An 8638-nucleotide genomic window follows, 5' to 3' on the forward strand; every position below is an offset into this window, starting at 1 on the left:
ACTTCGTCAAACAATGTCCCCGGCAATCGGGGCTCCCGATCTTGTACCAAAAATGCCGGACTATACCCTGTTGATTCTGAAGTGCCAGATTTCACAGCCAGCATGATCTCTGGCAAGTATTCGTCCCATTGGTGGTGTTTATCCCGGGCCAGCTGGGCAATTATTGCTTTTATGGTTCGATTTGCTCGCCGTAAACTGCTTTCTAACCCCAATCACCTTCAGGTACTTATCCAGGATGCGGCTGATGAATTGGCTCCCGTTGTCGGTGATGATGAGCTTGGATCCGTCCCCTGAAATCTTTGACTACTCCTTCCGCCGTGTCTTTCCGGAGTGGAATCAGCTCGACCCATTTTGAGAACCTGTCGAGAAACACCAAAAGCATACAATTACCATGTTTGCTGCGTGGTAGTGGGCCCACAAAATCGGCACATACGGTAGCCCACAGCATCTCGCCTGCCTGTGCCGTTTGGTTTGGTTTATACTTTTGACACAACTCACAACGCTGTACAAACCGTGTGATATCGCGGGTCATGCCAGGTAAGTAATAGCGCCCACATGTCCGGTGGATCGTCTTCCGGATACCCAGGTGTCCTGCTGATGGCTGACTATGGTTCTCATGCAGGACTCGTTCTCTTAGTGGGGTAGGGACGCATAATTTCCAAGGCGTATCGGGGTCGTCATTGGTGGTCTTTTGCATGCGCCGGTAGAGTTGTGTTCCTACAATAGAGTAATCAGGAAAATTCTTCGGGTTAGTTCTGACAGCATCCATTTTGTTTTCAAACCACGGGCATCGGTTAACAGATCCCTCCACCGCTCGTTGCAGGAACTCGGTAGGATTACGTGATAAGGCATCCGCTATCACGTTCAAACCTCCTCTTCGGTATTCGACCGTGAACGTATACTGTTGTAGTTCCAATGCCCAGCGGGCTAACCTTCCTGTGGGGTTATCTATTGAGTTTAGCCACTTAAGCGCCAGATGGTCGGTAATCACTTGGAAGTGGTAACTCTCCAAGTACTGCCGCATCTTTCTGATCCCCCACACTATCGCTAGGCATTCCTTCTCCGTGGCGGAATAGTTCTTTTCTGCTCCACTGAGGGTGCGGCTGGCGTAGGCTATTACCCGCTCACCTTCGTCGAACATTTGCGTAAGAACAGCTCCAAGGCCACAGTCGCTGGCATCGGTCTGCAAAACGAACTTGCAGCTAAAATCGAGACAGGCCAGGATTGGTGCCTGTGTGAGTCTTGTCTTCTCCTCCATCACCTTCACGGAAGAGATACCGTTCTTATGTCGGGAGGAGCTATCCGAGGAAGTGAAGCGAAAGCTCCAACCCTGTCTGCGAGAGGCATTACGTCGGAGAAAGCCTCGCCAGCCATATAAGCTAGTATTTCCAGTGGCAGGACATAAGTTGCTGGTCCTAATCAATCGCCAAGGAAAGATAATCGTCGCGATTCGTAGAGAAGCAGAAATTTAGCCGAGGGGGGTAGTGTGATGACGAAAGTCAATACATTCGTTTTCGCTCACACATTCTATTGTTATTGAATTGTTATTACATAATTAATAATTGAATTTCTTAAATAAAGATGAATTACATGATGTAATTGTCTACCCCTGTCGTACGTTAGGGTCACTGGCCGGCAAAAACCAAGGTCACGAGGGAGTAATAGGTGGTACCTATCACCAGAGGGTAATAGGTTCCCCTAAGAACCAGAACACAAATTTAATTAAAGTATTTAAGGAGTAATGGGTATCACATTTTCCTATAAAAGGACGGCAGGAAATTGAAGAGGGATCAGTCGTGAAGTGAATTGTGAAGCAAACAAGTACCCAAACAAAGTACCCCAGGAGAGTTAGAGTGGTGTTTCCCCTTAAATTCTGGTATTGCCCTCGCTTCTAACCCTCTGTGGCGTCCGTAGCCCTTGGGTCCCCAACCTAGAAATCTGTCCTAGCGTCTAACCCTTTGTGGCGTCCGTAGCCCTTGGGTCTCCCACGTAGAACTCTGCCCTCGCGCCTAACCCTCTGTGGCGTCCGTAGCCCTTGGGTCTCCCACCTAGAAATCTGCCCTCGGGTCTAACCCTCTGTGGCGTCCGTAGCCCTTGGGTCCCCAACCTAGAAATCTGCCCTAGCGTCTAACCCTCTGTGGCGTCCGTAGCCCTTGGGTCTCCCACGTAGAACTCTGCCCTCGCGCCTAACCCTCTGAGGTGTCCGTAACCCTTGGGTCCTTGGCTTGGAATCGTGTCCCGATGGAAGACTAACAGGCATGTCACAGAAACCAATTCCGATCGAAAGTGGAATTGATTCCGTATTTAGCTTCTTTAGAAACAGAAAAACGAACAATTTTTTGGGAATGCAACCACTTTTGGTTTCTCAAGTGGAATTGTATTTTTTGAAACATGTCAGTTTAAAACACTTTAAAATAATAAAAATATTGTTTCATTAACAAAATCACATTTAATTTCATATTTTTTATCATTTAATTAAAAAAATTCGCACATTTCAATTATTTCTCAATCAACGAAATCAATTGTTAACAAAGTATTGCCACATAATTTTTTAGTTGTAAATTTGTAAACACTAGACAATCTGATTACGAATGATTAATTAAAACAATGATGAAAGAAAACAAAATAAGAAAGAACTCCAGAAAGGGATTTTTCAATGTTAAGTTGATTGTTACAGTGTTTTATGCAACTTGCTTTGGTCCGTTTAGTTCAAATCTGGCAACACATTTTTAACACAGTTGCAGTTGACCAATCGGACTAAAACTTTGCACACTTTTCAGATTTGGGTGACAAAACATGAATATGAAATCAAAACCAATATTGGTCCAATTTATAGTGTTTTTACGGTGTTTTATTTAAACTGCATTTCAAATCCGGTAACTCAATTTTGACACAGTTGCAATTGACCAATGGGACTAAAACTTTGCACACTTTTCAGATTTGGGTGACAAAACATGAATAGGAAATTAAAACAAAGATTTGTCAATTTCACAGTGTTTTAACGTGTTTTATTTAAATTGCATTTTGCACACTTTTCAGATTTGGATGACAATAAATGAATATGAAATCAAAACCAACATTGGTCCATTTTTACCATTTTTACAGTGTTTTTGCGGTGTTTTATTTAAAATGCATTTAAAATCTGGTAACTCAATTTTGACACGGCTGCAGTTGACCAATCGGACTAAAACTTTGCAAACTTTTCAGATTTGGATGACAAAACATGAATATGGGACCAATTTTTCCTACAGCCCCCATATAGCGGTATCACCCGATTTCAGGTATTTTGAGGATTTTATCTTCATTTTTGCCCGAATTAGCTGTCATTTGGCATTTGGGATTTCCAATGATACAGACATTTCCCCACCGCAAATTTTGAACATAGGTCCAGGTTTTGGTATAGCCCCCTTATAGTGGTACCACCCGATTTCAAGTATTATGATTCCATCATGTGAAAGAATATATTTATTGAGGCTAAGCGACAATTATTTCCTAGTTTTAAGTGCATTTCTAAATAAAACACTGAAACTTAATTTTTTTAAATTATATTTTATTTCCGCCTCAATTACAGAAACAATAGAAAAATTGAAAATTTAATAAAAAAATGAACTTTCTTTTCGCACAAAAAAGTTTTCCTTAAAAACAACATTTTCACAATTCCCACTTCTATAGTCTTTTCTAATCATATGTTTTTGTTTCCTTTCTTTTGATTCCTCTAATGTTGCCACATTTATACAAATACAGGCATGTCACAGATTCCGATCGGAATGGTTTCAATTCCGTAATTTCATTTCGATCGTTTTTGTTTTAGCTTCTTCGTATTATATGGCAACATTAGAGGAATTAAAAGAAACAAAACATATAATCATATGTTTTGATTAGAAAACAGTGTAGAAGTGAGAATTGTGAAAATATTCTGTTGAAAGAAAGTTTGATTGTGCGAAAATAAAGTTAATTTTTATTGGAATTTCAATTTTTCTATTGTTACTGTAATCGAGACAAAAAGTAATAACCATAACATTAAATAATACCTTCTTTCAGTTCTTTCTTCTTTTGTTTCTTCTCTCTTTTACATTCGTAATGCCATATTGTTTAGTTCTTACAAATTTACAACAAAAAAATTATGTGGCAATACGTTGGTAATAATTGGTTTCGTTGATTGAGAAATAATGGAAATGTGCGAATTTTTTAAATAAAATGAGAAACAAATATAAATTAAATGTGATTTTGTTAGTAAAACAATATTTTTATTATTTTTAAGTGTTTTTGGGGTGTTTTAAAGTGACGTGTTTCCAAAAAAATACAATTCCACTTGAGAAACCAAAAGTGGTTTCATTCCGAAAAAAATTTTGTTTTTCGGTTTCTGAAGAAGCTAAATAAGGAATCAATTCCACTTTCAGAATTACGAAAATCGGGAGGTACCGTTCCATGGGGCTATCGAAACGTGGACCTATACCGACGAATTTCAGTCAGAAAGGCTTTTACTTCCAACAAAGACTAAATACCAATTTTCATTTCGGTGGGTTGCTGTGGCCACAACTTTCAAAATACCGAAAATCGGAAGGTGCCGTTCTATGGGGGCTATATGAAGGCGTGGACCTATACCGACAAATTTCTGGGAGAAAGTTGTATACCCCCAACGAAGACTAAGCACACCGAAATGGTGTGATAATGAGGTTAAAACCTTCAAAATACCGAAAATCTGGACGTACCGTTCTATGGGGGCTATATGAAGGCGGTGGCCCAATACCGACAAATTTCATATGGAAAGTTTTATACCACAAACGAAGACTAAATACCAAATTTCAGTCACATCGGTGGATTATTGTGGCCAAAACCAGCAAAATACCGAAAATCGGTATCGACCAAGTACCAAATTCCAGCCATTTCAGTGGAATAATGAGGCTAAAACCTTTAAAATACCGAAAATCGGGTGGTACCGTTCTATGGGGGATATATCGAAACGTGGACCGACATATCCCATTTGAAATAACATCCTAGGAGTAATATAAAATTCTATACCAAATTACAAAGCTCTATTTTTAAAATTGCGGGCTGTATCTTGATTTCAACAGACGTTCGGACAGACGGACATGGTTATATCGACTTAGAATTTTACCCTAATCAAGAATATATGTATATACTTTATAGGGTCTCCGATGAATATTTCGATGTGTTAAAAACGGAACGACAAATTAAATTATACCCTCTATATCAGCGTAGGTAGAAATACTTTATGAAACATTTCCAATGGTTTCGTTTCGTATTTTCCATAGGAGCAATACAAAACAAAACATAACCCACGTTGGACGAACTCGCTGTTTTGTTTACATTCGAGAGTGCGAAAAAAACGAATAGCGCTAAAGGTTCTCAATTCCACAACAACAGATAGAAAACGAAAAAGTTCAAAACACATGAATGATTCATTTGGTGGTTGAAAAAAAAAAAAACAAAATTCTGCATTTCGCGAGCAAGCAAAGAGAACTTTCGTTTCCACTCACTAATGATGATGTTAGCTGATAGGGTTGTTAAGCAATCAAATGTGTGTGCTTGTCTGAGTGTGGCATTGATCATTTCGCAAATGTTTGCCAAAAATTCTTTTTGTTAGGGTGGTAAATGAAACAACTCGGCAAAGCATAGCGAAGTACATTTCAGCAATCGTACGGTTTTCGTATTTTTGCACTGAAAAGTTTGTGGTTTTGTTTTGTTTTGAGAGCGAAACGATTCAGAGAAACTGACAAATTTTTGACTTTGTATGATTGGTACGGGAATCGTTTTGTTTGTTTGCGTTCATTGCTCCATATTATGGTGGAGGATACGAGGGTCACTCGAAAACCTTCTGGCCTAGGCAACTTGCAGTGTCGCCAGGTGTCATTTGACATTTTTTGTAAAATTTGACAGTTTTTAGCCAAAGCGTACTCAGGTCAGTTTGAGGTATCGTTCTATAGGGGCTATATCAAAACGTGGACCAGTACTGACAAATTTCTGGGGGAAAGTTTTAAACCACTAAGAACCATTGGCATTTACAGCTAATTTAGGCCAAAGATATAGATAAAACCGTGAAAATAACTGAAATATGATGGTACAGTAACATGATCCTATATAAAAAATTTTTGGAAGAGAAATTTCACGACTACTTGGAACCCTTAATGCCAAATTACTAGAGTTTTTTATGAATTTAAAATAAATCGATTTTATTCGATTTAACGCCGCAACAAGCAATAGGGATGAATCCACTAACTTTCTAATCGATTTTTAGGTTATTATTCGATTGATTTTTAGGTTATATTATGCATTAGCACATGTTAAGCGATGGCTTAACAGAACACCATTTTGTAAAGCCCGTAGGCGTAGTCCCTACATGGAAGTTTATGTCTTCACGGTGAGCCGTCCGAAGACGAACTGAATTACTAGAGTTGTGTAGTTCCGGAACGAACTAGTTCCAAGGAACTATTCCCGATAAGGAACTATTGGAACTATATCCAGCCCTTGCATTCATATAGATTTCTTTAGTTCATATAGTTCTTTCATCTTCCTTCCTTCAATTTCACACTCACTTCGATCTTTCTCGTTCGATTCGTTCATTATTCAGATGCTGCCACATTGTTAAATAAACGTAAATAACAATCGCTGCAATTTATTTTTAAGTCAATTTATTTATGTCGATTAATCCACCAAAAGATGAAAACAAAAATCGATCCGCTCCGGAAACTGGATTGCCCAACTCTACAAATTACAACCAAATTGAACGGAAAATGTCGATAAATACTTCAAAATACATGAAATCGGAACGTACCGTTATAGCCCCCATTTCAAAACATCGGCCTATGTATGTCAAAAATTTTTTATTGTAGAAGTAGCATTTTCTTAACCCTGCAACCGATCACTGAACTTTACATGGGTTTCCATTGAAAATCATAATTCGCATTGCGTCGTTTCACTTTGAGTCGGGTTTTTTGTTGGAACGTATTAACGAAACAAAGCGAGGTCTTGGTGTATCTGAAATCGAACGTTTCGTTTTACCAATTATGTATATGCAGCTAAGCTAAAATTGTTTTAACTTCCAAATTTCCGACGAATACTCGCTGGCGATTGTTTTAGTTTCGGGTCTCTGCTCGGGCGCCAAGCCTAGAGCTAAAGTAAGCTCAGTTGGTTCCTGGGACCCACAAACCTTACAATTTCAATGTTTATTACACTGTGACACAAAATGGAACTCAAAGTCTGGGGGGTGGAAAATTTCTTTTGGAGATGAAAGCCCTTGATGAGTACACTAAGAACCCAAACGGAAATTTTCGCCATAGGTCAAGTTTCTGAGATCTCGCGCGATGAAATTTTAGATTTTTTCCCTATAATACTTGGGAAAATAGCTACATATCTCTGTTTGGCGTTGTTGTAGCTTCGTTTGGAGGTGACATATCTTCAGTGAAATCGATTGGCGATTCTTTTTGTAGAACATTTCATTCTTCTAACTCAATGCCTTTCATGTCCTTTTCGTCCTTTATTTCTTGAACCGTGGTGAAAGTACCACAAGATGAGATTTTTCAGCATGCAAATATTCTACAAAAATGTTGTTCAGAAGAGTTTAGGTACGGTTCTCTTTGACAACTAATTGTTATGTCTACATACCTATACATAACAAATAACGAATATACAGAAAAACAAAACATATGGTTTGTTCTAGTTTAATTCTGAACCAAGTCTAAATAAATGTCAAAAATGACAATGAAAAAGGGACAAAATCGGTTAGTTGTCAAAGAGAACCGTACCTAAACTCTTCTGAACAACATTTTTGTAGAATATTTGCATGCTGAAAAATCTCATCTTGTGGTACTTTCACCACGGTTCAAGAAATAAAGGACGAAAAGGACATGAAAGGCATTGAGTTAGAAGAATGAAAAAAAAAAAACATTGTCCCACAACATCCCATACGGGACAAGGGAGACTTCTCTCATATCAATGAGTGCACCCCGATTCATATTAGCTCAATGATATGGGACCTACTGTTTATCGCCGAGTCCGAACGGCGTGTCTAAAGACACCACTTGTAGAGAAGTTTTACAAGGCTGAAATACTCAGGAAATGTCGCCACCATTACTGAGGGGTATTTTGCCACCGTTGAAAAATGTTTGATGTTGCCTGGCCGGGGAATCGAACCACCGACCTTCTGTGTGCAAGGCGGGCGTGCATACCATTGCACCACGGTGGCACCCCAGAAGAATGAAATGTTCTACAAAAAGATTCGCCAATCGATTTCACTGAAGATATGTCACCTCCAAACGAAGCTACAACAACGCCAAACAGAGATATGTAGCTATTTTCCCAAGTATTATAGGGAAAAAATCTAAAATTTCATCGCGCGATATCTCAGAAACTTGACCTATGGCGAAAATTTCCGTTTGGGTTCTTAGCGTACTCATCTAGGGCTTTCATCTCCAAAAGAAATTTTCCACCCCCAAAAATGCTGCTGCACAGTGTTATTGGTCTGTTCAAGAACTGCAAGAATCTACTATATTTCACTGTTTTTTCCGATAACATAAAGGAAAAAATGTTATCGTAATAAAAAATAGTAACATCTTGCAGGTTCTGGGAACAGAGCATATAAAACTGACTCTTGGTGTTGGATATACGAACAATGTGT

Source organism: Musca autumnalis, unplaced genomic scaffold, assembly GCF_047663935.1.
Source record: "Musca autumnalis isolate F117 unplaced genomic scaffold, ASM4766393v1 scaffold_3, whole genome shotgun sequence".
In the NCBI taxonomy this organism is placed as follows: Eukaryota; Metazoa; Arthropoda; class Insecta; order Diptera; family Muscidae; genus Musca; species Musca autumnalis.